The following is an 18,905-nucleotide window of genomic DNA, read 5'->3' on the forward strand; positions in this document are numbered from 1 at the left end:
TGCCCTGTAGTTTTACTTCATTAGAATGTGTGGATACAACTCAGGCTTTGTGTATTGTGAGAAGAGTTTGCTGCAAGAGGTTATGTTTTTATGGGGCTATAAACCAACGAAGCTTTGCACTTCACTGGTAGATTTTCAGCAATAGCCCAGTACTTGAATTCAGCCCCAGACATGAGCAGGTTGGCAGAGGATGAGACCCCTTGTATCCTCTCTGTTGCTGGAGAGGTGGAAAACCATTAGCAACAGTAAGGAGGGGAAGCAGGGGTGACCTCATTGCTGTCTACATCTACCTGAAGGGACATTGTAGGCAGGTGGGGGTTGGCCTCCCAGGCAACCAGCAACAGAACAAGGGGACACAGTCTCAAGCTGTGCCGGGGGAAGTATAGGCTGGATGTTAGGAGGAAGTTCTTCACAGAGAGAGTGATTGGCATTGGAATGGGCTGCCCAGGGAGGTGGTGGAGGCACCATCCCTGGAGGTGTTCAAGAAGAGACTGGCTGAGGCACTTAGTGCCATGGTCTGGTTGACTGGCTAGGGCTGGGTGCTAGGTTGGACTGGCTGATCTTGGAGGTCTCTTCCAACCTGGCTGATTCTATGATTCTATGATCATTGTTGCCTGTTTAGGGTGATGCTGGGAGACATGAATGTTGTGTAGCACAGACCTTGCTGTTGGCAGGGTGGCTCAGAGGTTAGCATGCAGGGGCCTGGAGGAGCCACCCCAGCTCAGCTCAGGTGCAAGCACTGTATCTCTCACGCCACCTCCCTACAGTGACCCTTGCCGACGCCTTTCCTCTCAGACTCCCCTTCCTCGGGTCAGTATCCCCAGCGCAGCTGTCCATAACAGGCAAGTAAGGCCGCAAGGTGGCAAGGTCTGCACCCTTGGTGGCCCGGGAGGAGGCTGCTCCTGAGTGTGCGGGTGCAGAGGGGACGCGAGGAGCCCGAAGCAGACGGCACTGCAGCCACTAGAGGGCAGGACAGCCCAGGGCGGTCCGGCTGCCGAAACGCGCAGAGAGATTCTGATGTCACCTACTGCACATCGCACACCCTGCGCTAATGACACCTGTCTGGACTTCCCTCCTCTGCTAAGTGCCAAAGGCCTCGACCCTTTGCAAAGCCTGCTTATCGCATGAGGAGTCAACACTTAGGGTTGCCCAACACAGTCCGCACTAAGATAACAGAACCACAGAATGGTTTCGATTGGAAGGGACCTTAAAGATCATACAGTGCAACTCCCCTGCTGTGGGCAGGAACATGTTTCACTAGATCAGGTTGTTCAAAGCCTCATCCAGCCTGACCACAAACACTTTTCATGCTTAGGCCTCCATAGATTCTCTGTGCATTGTGGGTTTCAGGGCTTTCTGTGCAACCTCTCTACCCTGGGCATTCACTAAAGTTCAGCAGAGCTGTTTCAGACTGTTCTTTGAATGAGATTGGAGAAAAAAAATCCCCTGCCTATATTCAATAATCTTTTCAGGTTATAGGCAACCCTTAACACATCTGTGTGCTGCACCAAGATGCAGGATTTTGGATGCTTACTCCTAGAGCCATCAGAAACCAGACACAAAGTTAATTTTGACGTTGACCTGTGTCCAAATGCCCACCTATTGCACACAGCTGGTACCAAAAGGCCATGTCCATCTAATCATGGTCAGGCTGGGTGCCTGTCAGTAAAAACCTCAAATAGTAGCATATGTGCACAGTGAGGCTTCCTATCTTTGTTTTATGAAAAGCAGCTGGCTACAATATGACTATGCCCATGTGGTATCCATCTATTGATTGCTCCTCAAAGAGCCAAAGCATTAGTCCAATGACCAGCTCAGCAGTTTAGCTCCATGTTTACTTCAACACATCCTTGAGAGGTGGGGAAAAGATTGAGGCTTGCTGTCTGGCCCTGATTCAGTTTGGAAATCTTCTTGATATTGATGGACCAAACAGCACTCTCCTCATTCCACCACTGCACACTTGACACACTGGAGCATTTAGGTGACAGCAAAATTCATGGCTGTTCTGCTGCTGGCAGAAATCATGGATTTCAAAGAGGTGCAGAGAGAACCTATTAAAAGAATACATCTATTAAAGTTTACTCACTTGCCTGTATGTGTTAAATGTGAACCTCATCTTATCCATTGATAATGGCTAAAGCTTTGAGAGCCTGCAGAAGCTGTATCATTTTAACAGGAGTACTATACAGCAATATACAGCAAGAGTTCTGTCTTGCCCTCCTTTAAGAGGCACCTTTAGACCAGTATGACAGTACCTATCATAGTGAAACTATTTCAGTGTGGTTTATCACTGCCAGACTTTCCTTATTGGTACAAACCTGAAGGTAGACATGGCCTGAAGTACATTTCAGTGGTCTGTTTGTGATGCTGTGTTATTGCAATATCATTGTGGTTATGAGATGCCTTACGTTGCCTCACTTCTCCTGAGTCCCATCACTTTTGGTACTCTGAGGTTGCCCAGGCCTTGGTTATTAACATATGGTAACGCTGGCATACATACATCATTGCTGGCTGTTCAAGTTAACAAATTTAACAGTGACCTGCAGTAGCTGTGATAGTGGCATATCTTGGCCAGCAGTGTGCCCAGGTGGCCAAGAGAGCCAGTGGCATCCTGGCCTGCATCAGGAATGGTGTGGCCAGCAGGAGCAGGGAGGTCATTCTGCCCCTGTACTCTGCACTGGTTAGACCACACCTTGAGTGCTGTGTTCAGTTCTGGGCCCCCCAGTTTAGGAGAGACATTGAGATGCTTGAGCGTGTCCAGAGAAGGGCAACGAGGCTGGGGAGAGTCCTTGAGCACAGCCCTACGAGGGGAGGCTGAGGGAGCTGGGATTGGTTAGCCTGGAGAAGAGGAGGCTCAGGGCAGACCTTATTGCTGTCTACAACTGCCTGAGGGGAGGTTGTGGCCAGGAGGAGGTTGCTCTCTTCTCTCAGGTGACCAGCACCAGAACGAGAGGACACAGCCTCAGGCTGTGCCAGGGGAGATTTAGGCTGGAGGTGAGGAGAAAGTTCTTCCCTGAGAGAGTCATTGGACACTGGAATGGGCTGCCCGGGGAGGTGGTGGAGTCGCCGTCCCTGGAGCTGTTCAAGGCAGGATTGGACGTGGCACTTGGTGCCATGGTCTGGCCTTGAGCTCTGTGGTAAAGGGTTGGACTTGATGATCTGTGAGGTCTCTTCCAACCTTGGTGATACTGTGATATCTCATGCTGGCTGCCATGAGATTCATGAATTATTGGGGAAGGGGAGGGGGAGAAAAGTCTAGCTGAGAGGCTGGTGCCATAACACTTAAAAGTGCCCTATTTTATTTGTCAGTCCTAGCTGGATCTTGCAGCCACTGATGAGACGACATACACTGTTAAAATGACAAAACAGTGGAATTTGACTTAATAATCAGTCACAAATTGGCAAAAGAAATTTTTTTCTACTTACTAGTAACTTTTTGAAGAGATGATCACATTGGAAAGTACTCACAGGCATGGTGGGTTACAGAGTATATCTCAAAGATTAAATAATGGGCAAATACCAGCAAATTAAACATTACCCTTTCAATTAATGGTATCATAGAATCATAGAATCAAGCAGGTCAGAAGAGAGCTCCAAGATCATCCAGTCCAACCTAGCACCCAGCCCTAGCCAGTCAACCAGACCATGGCACTAAGTGCCTCATCCAGGCTTTGTGTGAACATCTCCAGGGATGGTGACTCCACCACCTCCCTGGGCAGCCCATTCCAATGGGAAATCACTCTCTCTGTGAAGAACTTCCTCCTAAGTAATTAATCAACGAAATACATTTGTTTCAAAGAGCATTATCTAGTTATCTGCAGCTCAAAAAACCCACAACGTGCTGCATCACAGGGTGGCTGACAGATCTAGCTAGCTTGGAAGTGATCTCAGGATCCCTGGTCATTTGGTCCCATCTTCTCTAAGGGCAAGGTCCTGCTGCACTTGGACTGGCTGAGGTATAGTGCTGCTGAAAGCGATCTTGGGTGACTTGGAGAACTTTCCGTCGAAAGCAAGACTGGAGGGACTAGGCTTGTTAACCCTGCAGAAACCTTATTGCTGTCTACAACTACCTGAGGGGAGGTTGTAGCCAGGAGGAGGTTGCTCTCTTCTCTCAGGTGGCCAGCACCAGAACAAGAGGACACAGCCTCAAGCTATGCCAGGGGAGATTTAGGCTGGAGGTGAGGAGAAAGTTCTTCACTGAGAGAGTCATTGGACACTGGAATGGGCTGCCCGGGGAGGTGGTGGAGTCGCCGTCCCTGGAGCTGTTGAAGGCAGGACTGGACGTGGCACTTGGTGCCATGGTCTGGCCTTGAGCTCTGTGGTAAAGGGTTGGACTTGATGATCTGTGAGGTCTCTTCCAACCCTGATGATACTGTGATACTGTGATCTGGTGGTGGGTTTGCAGCACTGAAATGGTGCTTATGGAGAAGGTAAGAGTATCTCGGCAAGGATGACTCGTGAGAGGACGAGAAGAAACAAGTCACTTGTTGGTTCGGGGCAAGCGCCAGCTGGGGTGGCGGATAGACACTGTGACACGCTCCCTCCGGGTGCCGCTCAGCCTGCCGCGGTGCAAGTGCAGCAAGGCCCCGAGATAACGGAGCGAAATCCGTAGGAAACTCGTAACGCTGTAAATACCTTCCTGGGGGGTAATGAACCGGTGAAGGAGGTTACCGTACGGACAACTCCGTGCGGCCACTGCGGGCTGGCATACTCCCGCTTCGTTTTAAACAAGTTTTCCGGCAGTGGTGTTGCAGGCATCACCGGCGGAGGCGCGGCCCGCCCCAGCCCCGCTCTCATCTTGGCGCGGCCCTGCCCTTCCCAGCGGCCCCTGAGAACCGCTGTCTGCCCACCACTCCGCAGTGTCCCGCCGTTCCGGAGCGCCGGGGCGGGGACGGCCGCCCCTCGGCCTGGCCCTCCTCCGCCCCGCCTGCTGCCGCCCCGCCGCCAGGCGTCTCCCCGGCGCCGGGCACCGCAGCTGGGACGGGAGGAGCCACCGCCGCTGTGCTCCCCGGCCCGACGCTGGGGAAGCGGGCGGTGCCCGCGGAGCTGGGCCATGAGGTGAGTGGGGCTGCGCCGCGCCGGGGGTGGCAGGTGAGCCGGAGCGGCGTGTGGAGCCTGGCCGAGGGCGCTTCGCCGCGCCGCTGCGGTGTCAGGCCGCTCAGGGGAGCGAGGGCCGCGCTGCGGGCGGGCCGGCCGGCGGTGGCGGCGGTCTGAGGGGCGGGGGCTGGTGGGCGGCAGAGCCCAGCACCGGCGTTGGCTGGCCGCCCGCCGCGGCAAGAAGGCGAATTGCGCCACATGTGCCCGCCTTCAGGAGGAGACTTTTGTGTTTGTTTATTTTCCACTTCTACCGCTCAACTTCTCCCGAGCCCCGGCCGCCGCGCAGGCTGCCCCGCCTGTCGGTCCGGGGAGGCTCACACCGGAGCGCCAAGACGAGCTAACGCGCTCGGGCCCACTCCAGCTCCTCTTTCCTCCGGGAACAGAAAGGCCTCAGGACTGGGGGGCTAAGAGAGGGGGCAGGTCTCCTGATCTGCACTTCGCGCCTGTCTTCAACCCCGCGGCACTGGCGGTCCTTTCAGGGTGGGGTGTCGGGCAGCGGACGCCTTGCGGCGGCTTCCCTCCGGCCTGAAAGCCGCGCCGCGGCCGGGAGGATTTGTTCCCGCCCGAGAAAACATCGGCGGCCACCAGCGTGCGCCTGCCGCTCGCTAGCGGGGCTCGACGCCTCCGGCAGAGTCCCCACCGACAAAAGCGGTCGCAGCACGGCTTGCCGCCGGTTTTCATCCCGCTTCAACGGGGTAACGGCTTGCTGTGCCCGAGCTGTCAGTGAGTCCTACGGGATATGTTTTTTTCTTCCTGTGAAGAGGGATTTACCAGGTCGTGTGGTTTTTCTTAACTAACTTCAGTAAAGTTTGGCTTTCGGTTGCTCTTTATTTCCCCATTATTTGCCCCCTAGCCAAATAACATTTTTTTTCTAGAAACATGAATTTGGGTCAGTCAAACGTTTCTCCAAGGGCTGTTGATTTCCTTGTGTGATTTGGGCATGACAGGGATGTTCCTTCTTAGAAAGGAGGGCAAATCAGGGTGACTACTTTTGTAGGATGTACTTCATAGAATCATAGAATCAACCAGGTTGGAAGAGACCTCCAAGATCATCCAGTCCAATTTAAAGTCCAATTTAAAGTAGTTGATGAAGAGCATAAAGTAGTAACTTTAAATTGTGACTTGAAATGTAGTCTTTTGCCTCAGATGATGTGCTGGGGGAAGTCTAGGCTGGATGTTAGGGGAAAGTTCTTCCCAGAGAGAGTGATTGGCATTGGAATGGGCTGCCCAGGGAGGTGGTGGAGTCACCATCCCTGGAGGTGTTGAAGAAAAGCCTGGATGAGGCACTTAGTGCCATGGTCTAGTTGACTGGCTAGGGCTGGGTGCTAGGTTGGACTGGATGATGTTGGAGGTCTCTTCCAACCTGGTTGATTCTATGATTCTATGATTCTATGTTTTTAATTTCTAAAGTACAGCGTAGGACAGACCTAAACTATGCTTTTGAGTACGTAATATATCTACTTACATAGTTGTGTGTCATTGCTTGACCTGATATACAGGTGTGGTGGAGGGTTACAAAGCCCTCTTGCAAAGCCCTCATTATTCAGAATTGTGGCTCGAAGGACCATCAATCGAGGAGTTAAAACCTTGCTCTCAACAGGTTTATTCATATCACTGTGATGATGAGGGTCTTCATGAATAAATACAAATGGTTTATACATTCTCTTCCTAAAAAGTTGTAGGAGATGTGCCTGGCATTACTGACGGAAGATTAGCAAAATCAGATCTGATGGAATGAGGAAGAAAGAAATTCCCAATCTAAACACTTGCATGTCTTGGTATTGCAGTTGTAGAAGTAACATCATCATGTGTGACCTGATTGGTGGTTGTCCCAGTGTTTAGCAGAAAGATTGGCAGTTTAAGTCTGAGATACCTAACCACAGGCAGTGGCTCAACGTGTCGAGTGGTCCCATCCTGACTTGGCAACTTCTGCAAGATGAGAACACCTCTCTTACTTGTAATGCCCTGATGCTGTGTGTCCAGCAGCTCTGTTCTGCTCAGACCCTTTGCTGGGGAGAAAAAAAAGTGTTGCTGGGAATTTCCCTTCATCAGTGCTTTCTATCCTGATTATTGGTTTGGAGAAGTACATGGAGCACTGCTCCACCTCTATGCTGGGGAAGTAGTCATACTGTACAACATGAAATGGGGCTGTCAGGGCAGGTGGCTCTGGGGGGAATGCGAGTTATTCTGCTAAACAGAAGTACAGGTGCAGTGACAGGATTAGTGACAAACTGTGTGATTATTATTTGAATCATAGAATCAGGTTGGAAGAGACCTCCAAGATCATCCAGTCCAACCTAGCACCCAGTCCTCTCCAGTCAACTGGACCTCAACTAGGTGCCTCATCTAGTCTCTTCTTGAGCACCTCCAGGGACAGCAATTCCACCACTTCCCTGGGTAGCCCATTCCAGTGCCAGTCACTCTCTCTGGCAAGAACTTTCTCCTAACATCCAGCCTATACCTCCCCTGGCACAACTTGAGACTGTGTCCCCTTGTTCTCTTCCTGGTTGCCTGGGAAAAGAGACCAAACCCCACCTGGCTACAGCCTCCCTTCAGGTAGTTGTAGACAGCAATGAGGTCCCCCCTGAGCCTCCTCTTCTGCAGGCTAAACACCCCCAGCTCCCTCAACCTCTCTTCATAGGGTTTGTGTTCCAGGCCCCTCACCAGCTTTGTTGCCCTTCTCTGGACACCTTCCAGTATCTCAACATTTCTCTTGAATTGAGGGGCCCAGAACTGGACACAGCACTCAAGGTGTGGCCTGACCAGTGCTGAGTACAGGTGGAAGAATAACCTCCCTTGTCCTGCTGGCCACACTGTTCCTGATGCAGATCAGGATGCCATTGGCTCTCTTGGCCGCCTGGGCACACTGCTGGCTCATGTTCAGCTTACTTGCTGCTGTGGTGCCACTGTATATGCAGAATATTTTCTACTGTTAGTGTGCACTTACTTGCTCTGCATTCTAAGTCAGAGCAGTCAGACTCTCATTTGCAAGGAGCAAGGTGTAGATCCTGGAGTTGTATAAGTGTGTAATAGGCTGATTGTGTTTTGGATTGTTGAATGCTCTCAAGGTGTATGTCTAACTTTTAAACAGGAACTGATCATGCAGATGCTGCAAGTTGATAATAAGATTGTGTAAGCAGTAGAATACAAGGTGACTAGAAATAAAAGCTAGAAATAAAACCAGAAGGACTGTACTAGTTTCTCTGGCTCTGTACATCAGAGTGAGAACAGTAGTGGGACATTTGGAGAGTTCAACACAAGAATGCACAGGAAAACAATAAAGTAAGTAATAATTTCTTCAAGGCAGAAAGGGCCATTAAATCATGGAGTTAGTTCTCCCAACTTTAATCAGGCTGAAGGCTTAGACTGACATCTTCAGATTTACTTAAAATACTCAGTTTTTAAAATGAAGAGCTACCACTATTTAAAGTGCATTGCTTGTAAGTAGACTTAACATGGGCACTTGTTTTATGTTAATTTTGCAGACACTTGACTCAGGAGGTCACAGATTCATGCTCTCTAACCAAAGACAATAACTTATATTTCCTTTCAATTCCGTGATCTGCTCTGCAGTGAGAATCTCCTTGCTGCAAAGCTCTGTGAGTGCATGCATTTCTTTCCCTGCCTGCCCTTCTGCCCTACTCTCCACCCTCAGTGGAAAGGTAACAGTGTGACAATTTCTCTGCTGTGACTGTTGAGACCTACTTACTCTACAGTGTGCTTCAGGGACTTGTTCACTCAAACTCCTAACTTCTTGGCTGATGATTAAAAATCAAAACCATTAACCCCCTGCCCATAACTGAATACACAATCTCTTCTTAAGACAGTCAGTGCTGGTGTTTACAGCATCACAGGATGTTAGGGGCTGGAAGTGAACTCTGGAGACTGAGTCCAACCCTCCTGCCAGAACAGTACCACAATCTAGTGCAGGTTGCACAGGAATGCTCATAGACAGGTCTTGAAAGTCTCTAGAGGAACCTCCACACCTCTCTGGGGAGCCTGTTACAGTGTTAAGTAAAGAAGTTCTTCCTCATGTTGAGGTGGAACTTCCTGTGCTGTAGTTTATACCCATTGTCCCTTGTCCTATCACACTGTGCAACTGAGAAGAGTTTATCCCTTCCCTCTTGACACCCAGCCTTCATGTATAAACATTTACTAGATCTCTTTCAAGTCTTCACCAGAACAAAAAGCCCCAGCTCCCTCAGTCTTTCCTCACAGGGCACATGCTCCAGCCCCTTAATCATCTTCATAGTCCTCCTGAACTGGGGAGACCAAAACTGAATGCAGTAAATTGAACCTGTGTTTGATACAAATTTTCCTGTGTTTGATACAAATTTTCCTGTGTGGGGCAGCTGACATTACCCCTGACTTTACAAACCTAAATAGTCCTCTTCAGTAAGAGCAGTCTGGCTCACAAGATGTTTGCAGAACCAGAATGTATTTAAAGTACACATTGCCAACTGGTTCCCTACGGGCTCTACTGAGTTTTTATTTTAAGATGTTCCTGCTTTTAAAGATAAGTATGAAGCAAACAAGACTGCTCCAAACACCAAGGGAACAGCAGTCACACACTTTTACTTAAGCACATACCACATGCAAGCAACCATATCATTTAATCATCACCAAACTCAGAAGAAACTGTTTGTTCTTTTCTTGTGTATGTGGAAAGAAGTAGGAAATCTCTATAAATGATGCCAAGGATACTGCTATTTTATGATAGCTACTAGGAAATAACAAGAGTTAGGACAGAAAGAGGGTCAGTCCACTTGAATTTGATATGGGAAAATCTTGAAAGTTGGTAATTAAATTTAGTTCCACACACCCTGAAGATAATAAAATATTTTGCTTCTGACTTTGCTTTTTAGCTGAATTACCTCTTTCTTCCATGCATTCTTCTGAGTATGGGCTGTGTGGTGTAAAAGAGCATTTCATGTTCCAGATATCTTTGACATGACAACCTAGAAGTAACTGTTCTGTAAAATCGTGTAAGTTTGCAGTGCTAAATCAGGATCAGGGATGCCTTTGTAAACTAATTCTTTCTTGGAGGACAGTGTAGACCTTTTATCTTTCTCCTTCCTACACCTAGAACTCTATTATAGAAGAAACTGTTTCACAAACAGCTTCCCAATGTTTTCTTCCACTGAACTTCCATGACTTATTCCATGTATGCTGTGTCCAGCAGGAGTAGGGAGGTAATTGTCCCCTTATACTCAGCTCTGGTGAGGCCACACCTTGAGTATTGTGTTCAGTTTTGGGCACCTCAGTACAAGAGGGATGTGGAGGTGCTGAAGCAAGTGCAGAGGAAGGCAACAAGAGCCTGGAGAATAAATCTGATGAAGAGCAACTGAAGGAGCTGGGGCTGTTTTATTTGAAAAAGAGGAGGCTGAGGGGAGACCTCATTGCTGTCTACAGCTACCTGAAAAGTTGTTGTGGAGAGATTGGTGCTGGTCTCTTCTCACATGTAATTAGTGATACAAGGGAGATTGGTGCTGGTCTCTTCTCACATGTAATTAGTGATACAAGGGGGAATGGCCTCAAGCTGCAACTGGGTAGGTTGAGAATGGACGTTAGAGAAAAAAAAATCATGGAAAGGGTGGTCAGACATTGGAATGAGCTGCCCAGGGAGGTGATTGAGTCACCAGCCCTGGACGTGTTTAGAAGTGGTTTGGATGTGGTGCTTGGGGATATGGTTTAGGGGTGAACCTTGTAGAGTAGGGTTATCGGCTAGACTTGGTGGTCCTGAGGGTCTTTTCCAACCAGAGTGTTTCTGTGATTCTGTGGCTTTTCAAAGGACATCTCTGAATACACACTGTGTATTCTCTTGTTTAACCCCCAAAACAACTGCAGTGGAAATAAAATGCAGAAAAGGGTGCATTTCTAATCTTTTTGGTGGGTCACTTAAAGGTTTAAAGCAAGCTCAGTCACGCTGTGTTGGTTAAGTCAACATCCTTGTTTGTTGTGTTTTTTTTTTCCTCTGGAGGACCTTAAGTTTCAAGTAGAGAAAGATTTGTTTCCTTGAGTTACAACAAAAATCCTTAAGGATATTAGACAAACTCCTAGTTCTTGTCTGTATCAGTGAAGAGCCTGAAAAAGTAGCTGTGTAGAACTGTGCATTTGGCTGCTACTGGAGTATAAATGAAGATGTAGGGAATACCTTGGGAATATCACCACCTAGTCCTGACTCCAGTGATTAAGTAAAGGACAAGAAGATCTCCCAGCTCATGTCTGACCACAGAGGTCAGAGTAAGTAGCAATGCTCATTCCAGCCCAACTGCTGGGAGACAGTCCTTTATCTTATGTGGATGAATTCCCTGTCCTGACTTTCATCTTTCTCTCCTCCCTTGTTCCATTAGAGGTGGGAATGGGTCGGTCATAGGATGATGCTTCTCCATTGCCTATTTGCTGTATCCTGGGGCAGTAGGCAAGTTGTCTCTTGTGTGTAGAAATACAGTAAGAAAGCAGTTCTCTCTTGGCTGTATAAGGTGACATTCCTATTGCCATACGTGGGACAGGGAGTCCTTCTGCTTATGGTTACAGTAGTTCAGCTGGTGACTGCTCAAACCTGCATGTGGCACACAAAGCTGTTTCAGTTCTAAACATCAGCTGTCTGTGCTGTGGGGTGTTGCACGTGATTTGCGTGACTCAGGCACACTGTGGAATGCTTTACCACATTCATTGCACAGGTGGCACCATATTCTGTCTTTACAGCAGTGCTAACCGTGTTGAAGAAGGTTGTCCACTCCCAGTTCCAGAGCACTAGTTACTCCAGAATGACAAGATTTATCTACAGATTAATAAATTTGCTGGATTCATCCCCTAGGGATGAGTGTTGGGCCCAGTTCTGTTCAATATCTTTATTGATGATTGAGTGCAGCATCAGTGTGTTTGCAGATGACACCAAGCTAGGAGCAGGTGTGGATCTGTTGGAGGGTAGGAGAGCACTGTGGAGGGACCCTGACAGGCTAGATGGGTGGGCAGAGGCCAGTGGGATGAGATTGAACAAGGCTAAGTACAGGGTTCTACACTTGACCACAGCAGCCCCAAGCAGCACTACAGGCTGGGGACAGAGTGGATGGATAGCAGCCAGGCAGAAAGGGACATAGGGGTACTGGTAGATAGTAACTGAAGATGAGCCAGCAGTGTGCCCAGGTGGTCAAGAGAGCCAATGGCATCCTGGCCTGCATCAGGAACAGTGTGGCCAGTAAGACAAGGGAGTTTATTCTTCCCCTGTACTCAGCACTGGTCAGGCCACACCTTGAGTGCTGTGTCCAGTTCTGGGCTCCTCCGTTCAAGAGAAATGATGAGATACTGGAACATGTCCAGAGAAAGGCAACAAAGCTGGTGAAGGGGCATGGAGCACAGCCCTGTGAGGAGAGGCTGAGGGAGCTGGGGGTGTGTAGCCTGGAGAAGAGGAGGCTCAGGGGGGACCTCATTGCTGTCTACAGCTACCTGAAGGGAGGCTGTAGCCAGGTGGGGGTTGGTCTCTTTTCCCAGGCAACCAGGAAGAGAACAAGGGGACACAGTCTCAAGTTGTGCCAGGGTAGGTATAGGCTTGATGTTAGGAGAAAGTTGTTGCCAGAGAGTGATTGGCATTGGAATGGGCTGCCCAGGGAGGTGATGGAGTCACCATCCCTGGAGGTGTTCAAGAAGAGACTAGATGAGGCACTTAGTGCCATGGTCCAGTTGACTGGAGAGGACTGGGTGCTAGGTTGGACTGGCTGATCTTGGAGGTCTCTTCCAACCTGCTTGATTCTATGAGTTTATAATTATAAAAGAGAGCAGCTCTTCTGCCATCATCATGGTTTTTGTTCATGTACAGGACTCTGCATCTTTCCTTTGACAAAGCAAAGAACAACACCTGAAGACTTGTGTCCCTGCTTCAGAAATCTGGCTCAATGATATTGCAGAAACTTTTCAAATGTGTCTTATGTGTGAATCTGAAAAAAAAAAGAGGAAATCCCAGAATTACATATGAAACACCTCTCTCCTCTACAGAGCACTGTGCTGATGTAGAAGTACAGTGCACAAAATCATAGGGCAGACTGTGGGTGGATAAAAGTCATGCAATCAAGGATTTGCATTCTCTGCTACGTTTAGAATTATTGAATTAAGAATATATTGAATTATATTACAGAATTAATTATAGAATTATGTAGAATATATGGAATTATATTAAAGCAATGCCTTCATGGTATTGCTTTAAAAGTGTGTATACCCACAAAGAAATACTATACAACTATATAAGCTATTCCTGCTACTGAAGGAAACTTTATATATGGATCTCTACAGATTAAATGCCTTGGTATGCAAGCTATGCCTGGATGAGGCGCTTAGTGCCATGGTCTAGTTGATTGCATAGGGCTGGGTGATAGGTTGGACTGGATGATCTTGGAAGTCTCTTCCAACCTGGTTGATTTTATGACTCACAAATCATGGACTATCTCCTGTCAACATTGAGATGTCACTGCCTCTTGAACCGTTGTCTGAAGGACTAAGAAATGTGTTTGCAGCCAACGCAGACTACCATCTGTTAGGTTGCATAGGGTGCTGCCACCAGTGTGGACAACTGTGTGTGCTGGGAATGCAATTCAGGGACATGGCATAGGTAGTGTATCATAGACACAGAGAGTGCAGAGGTAGCCACTCTGCCTCTGTGCAATCCATCCGATACACCGAGCAGACAAAGACAGGGCACAGCATTTATACACAACTCTTGTACCATGACACAGGTAACAAAGTCAGTTTAGTTGTGCCTTGCTTTTCTTTGAGGCATGTAGTAGAACTGCACTTAGGAAAATATTGGAGTAGCAGTATCTAACCCATGCTAGCATGTACAACAGCAAGCAAATGTAGTGTAGTGAGCAATATTATACTTTGCTCTTCCACTCCAGCTCTTGTTTCCAGGCTCCTTTTGCTGTGCATGGTTTTGAGGGACTCTTGAGGATGCACAAAGATACCTGTTGGAGTTTCAGTGAGACATATGTAACACTGCTTGCAGCACTGATTTACTGCACAGTCAGTCTTTCTGCAAAATGTTTTAGATTCACTTAACTCAGCCTATTCAGATGAGAAAAAAAAAAAGGTTTTACTGGAAATATTTTGACTTGTTCATGAGTCACTTGTTTTTACAAGCCTAGCACTCCTTTTCAAATAGGGAAAGCAAGCACTTTATTTACTACAAAATATGAAATTCTGAAAAGTATTCTGATTCCCTGCTTTGCCTTCTGTGAATCCATTGTGGGAGAGAGAGTTCACAGTATCACAGTATCACAGTCTCACAGTATCATCAGGGTTGGAAGAGACCTCACAGATCATCAAGTCCAACCCTTTACCATAGAGCTCAAGGCCAGACCATGGCACCAAGTGAACAGCTCCAGGGACAGCGACTCCACCACCTCCCCGGGCAGCCCATTCCAGTGTCCAATGACTCTCTCAGTGAAGAACTTTCTCCTCACCTCAAGCCTAAATCTCCCCTGGCGCAGCCTGAGGCTGTGTCCTCTTGTTCTGGCACTGGCCACCTGAGAGAAGAGAGCAACCTCCTCCTGGCCACAACCACCCCTCAGGTAGTTGTAGACAGCAATAAGGTCACCCCTGAGCCTCCTCTTCTCCAGGCTAACCAATCCCAGCTCCCTCAGCCTCTCCTCGTAGGGCTTGTGGAAAGATTCATATCACTGTACTGACATCCAGAACTTCCTGGTTTGGAAACCTGTTGGATTTTACTTTTCCTTAGAACAAAAGATTGTGGAGGCATTTTGGGTCTCTTGGAGGTTGCAGATGGATCATAATGATATTCTTGTCACTGGTCATGCCCAACAAGGCTCTTGGGCTTTACTGCTTCTCGCGTAACAGCTGCCTGTGACAAGAATACTTTTCACGCTTGGAAATCATCTTTACTTGACCTGTGGACATTTACATGCTGTTCTCTCTAAAATATTCTTGGTGTGAATGATAGATGGAACCATCTACTTTTTTAATGCGACAATTTGCCAGACAGATTTTTTGCTGTTTGCTATGATATATGGAGGCTTTTGGTGGGTAAAAATCTATCCTAGCTTTAAACCACATACTGAACAAAATGAAAAGATGCTGCCCCGACCAAAACAGAGATTGACAAAGAAAAAAGCAAAACAAAGACTAATGGGAGACAAAACTAGCTTGCTTTCTTCATCTTATTCTAAATGAGAGAAGACAGTAAGTGATTTATTTCTGTGAGTTGTTCTTACAGTTTCAGTGATTTGTCAGCATTTAAGTCTGAATCTCAGAACTCTTTAGTCTCTGTGGGCCTCCCACCCATACAGGCAAATATTTACAAATCTCAAACCCTAGCAAAGATGAAACACTCAGTTACAGGGTGTGTAAGAGGCTGTTAGAAGTCATCAAAGTGACTTAGCTGAGAAGAGGTTGTCGGTCTCAGCCCTTTAAAGACAGCAAAAAAAAAGGTCAGATTTTTGCTAAGTTTTTCATGCCACTTTTCTCAGCCTTGAAAATACCCACATTTTAAAATCACTTAAAAATAAGGATATTACAAAAAATAGTATAGACTTTGTGGTTTCAGGCCCAGCTGCAGCTGAGCACCATGCTGCTGCTCACACAACTGGCCCCTTCACCCCCGTCCTTTGGTAGGATGGGAGGGAGAAACTGGGAGCAAAATGCAAACCCTGCAGTTTGAGTCAAGGGGATTTAAATAGAGAATCATAGAATCATAGAATCAACCAGGTTGGAAGAGACCTCCAAGATCATCCAGTCCAACCTATCACCCAGCCCTAACCAATCAACTAGACCATGGCACTAAGTGCCTCATCCAGTCTTTTTTTGAAGACCCCCAGGGACGGTGCCTCCACCACCTCCCTGGGCAGCCCATTCCAATGCCAATCACTCTCTCTGTGAAGAACTTCTTCCTAATATCCAGCCTATACCTACCCTGGCACAACTTGAGACTGTGTCCCCTTGTTCTATTGTTGGTTGCCTGGGAGAAGAGGCCACCCCCCACCTGGCTACAGCCTCCCTTCAGGTAGTTGTAGACAGTAATAAGATCACCCCTGAGCCTCCTCTTCTCCAGGTTAAACAGGCCCAGCTCCCTTAACCTCTCCTCATAGGATTTGTGCTCCAGGAGCAACTGGAATAACAGCACCAAGAGAAAAATGTGATCTGGAAAACAATTCATAGAGTATGCAGTGTGCTCAGCCAAAGCTACCTGCCACCAGATAACCTTTGACTTGTCTGAACTAGCCCCACTTCTCCCTATATATAGTGGGCATGGGGCTGTACGGTACGGAATATCCCACTGCCTGGCTCACCTGGCTGTCCTAGGCTTGCCCCTCATCCACCTCCCTCCCTAACTTCCTATGGAGAAAATTAACCCTACCCTAGCCAAACTCAGGACAGGTCATTTACAATATTTTGCACCAAGATTAGTAAAACAGTTCACAAAACAGTTGAAGACAATTTACAACGAGTGTCCATGGTGTAGCCTTGAGCTCTGTGGTAAAGGGTTGGACTTGATGATCTGTGAGGTCTTTTCCAACCCTGATGATACTGTGAGACTGTGTGTGATAATCTGAAAAGTGTTAGCAACATATGTTCTGTTAAAACTTTCACATTTTTTGTTGCATTCATTTCTTAGACTAGACAAGTCTCTGGATTATCTTTATGGACAGTGATTTGCACTGATTCATTTTACTAATCTACTTTTTTAAAACATCACTATGGGTTTTGCTAATTAAGTTTCAACATAATAGCAGAAATTGTCACGTGTCTACTTAGGTGCTAAGGTTGCTGGCACACTTCTAATGGTGTGTTTGGGTTCCAGAACCTTAAATTGCATTAAATTGTAATTTTCAATTTCATACATTTTGACAAGAATGTTTCCTCAAATGTTGAAATCTTAGGAGTTTACCGAACAACCTAAACTGGCGTCTTTGGGGGAAAGTGTGACCTATGCCTTCAGTATGTCCCAGTAGGTTGCCATTGGAATGGGCTGCCCAGGGAGGTGGTGGAGTCACCTTCCCTGGAGGTGTTCAAGAAAAGCCTGGATGAGGCACTTAGTGCCATGGTCTAGTTGATTGGTTAGGGCTGGGTGCTAGGTTGGGCTGGATGATCTTAGAGGTCTCTTCCAACCTGGTTGATTCTATGATTCTATGAAGAGCACTGACTCTTGAATCATACTGAATCTCCCATTCTGAAGCTGATTAGCAACCAGCAGTGGCCATTTATTAGAAATCTGCTGTGGTTTTATTAACGTTCAGGTAGATGTTGAAGACTAGAACGTCATGGTGCAACAAGTGAAATAAACTTTAATAGTTTGTTAGCTGAAATCACCTAATTATGGAATAGTGAATACTTGTAGATAACACATTCCATATAAACATCTGACACAATGTGTTCATATAGGTTTTATAAATTGCTAAAGTGACCTTCTGGTAACTTGGGGTGCAAATGTCAAACATCTGAGTTGTTTGGGGTTATTTTTCATTAACTCACTGAACCATACTGAATGGATGTTTGAAATGTCGAAGATGGAGTTGAAGAGGTCATGCAACTGAGTGAAGAAGAACAAATGACCTCTTGGTGAACTTTCTCAGTGAAAGTTTAGAGATCACAGGATGTTTTTCTATGTTATTGTAAGGGGCTTTCCTATATCAGGATAAGTTTTAAATGAAGAAATGATGGTCTTTGCCTCTCTTACTGGAGTGCTTGAAGAAATTAAACAGATTCCAAGACCATCTCTAAAAAGATGCCCTACAGACAGATGCCTGCAATAAAAGTGTCAAACTGCTGACATACGAGATGTATTTTATATCTACCACTCATTAATCCAAGTCCTAATTTGATACCCATGTAGAGTTAGTGGTCACTTGTAAGTGGGATTTTCATACTGTGTATATAGTGGCTGAACCATTTCTTCACTAGTCTCTACAGAGCTCTGCAGCGTTTGCCTTCTTATTCTAATTTCACAATTTCTTTTGTCTTCTACACTGAATAAAAGAAGCATGCACAGGCAAGAGTCAGTCTCCTTGAATTTATTCAAGTTTCAGGTTTGCTGCAGAAAAGGGTAAGAACTACATTGTAATTTTAAGCAATTGTGAACACTGTGCATGTAATATGACATTTTATTTGAGTGGTGTGCAAGAAGTGGAGCAGGATCCTGAGAAGATTTGTATACCAGACAATTACTGAGAAGATTTCCAAGCCTTGGAAAGGCAGGAGTCCAGTGTTAGAAGCTGGCATATGAGAGCTCAAGAATTTAACTAATCCTTGGTTAACAGCAGGGTGGAACTTTCACTCTCTCCTTTATTTGAGAAGCAGGTTGCTGTGATGAATATGAATGGTAATTTGTGTTGAATCTGCATCTCTAGTTACATTTATTCAGCAGTCTGTGAGACACAATTTACTGATTTTTGGAATCATCAGATGGCTTCATAAGCAAAGGAAAAATTAAGAAAACAGATAAGGTAGTATTTGGGAATGTGTGTAGCTTTCATTCATCAAGTACATATGCACTGTTTGGAGGATTTGTAGAGTTGGGCACTATAGACATTTTAAGCAGCATTATGAAAATGTAACCCCTGAAACTACATGCCCTTTAAGAAAAGATGGAAAAAAATAACTCCTCAAGTCAGAGGGTAATTCCAGCAGAGCACAGCCTCAAGCTACGCCAGGGGAAATTTAGGCTGGAGGTGAGGAGAAAGTTCTTCACTGAGAGAGTCATTGGACACTGGAATGGGCTGCCCGGGGAGGTGGTGGAGTCGCCATCCCTGGAGCTGTTCAAGGCAGGATTGGACATGGCAGTTGGTGCCATGGTCTAGCCT

At 46.8% G+C, this 18,905-nt stretch overlaps 1 protein-coding gene across 1 annotated transcript in view; it reads left to right on the plus strand.

Moving 5' to 3' along the window:
- Positions 1-4,888: 4,888 nt before the first annotated feature.
- Positions 4,889-18,905, plus strand: part of PLAGL1 (PLAG1 like zinc finger 1) — a 56,673-nt gene continuing 42,656 nt past the window's right edge. Inside the window, exon 1 of the mRNA XM_064169453.1 lies at positions 4,889-5,058. The gene's annotated coding sequence lies outside the window, so the exon portion shown is untranslated. The remainder of the gene's footprint in view (positions 5,059-18,905) is intronic.

The sequence above is a fragment of the Pogoniulus pusillus genome, chromosome 31, assembly GCF_015220805.1.
Source record: "Pogoniulus pusillus isolate bPogPus1 chromosome 31, bPogPus1.pri, whole genome shotgun sequence".
NCBI classification, from domain to species: domain Eukaryota; kingdom Metazoa; phylum Chordata; class Aves; order Piciformes; family Lybiidae; genus Pogoniulus; species Pogoniulus pusillus.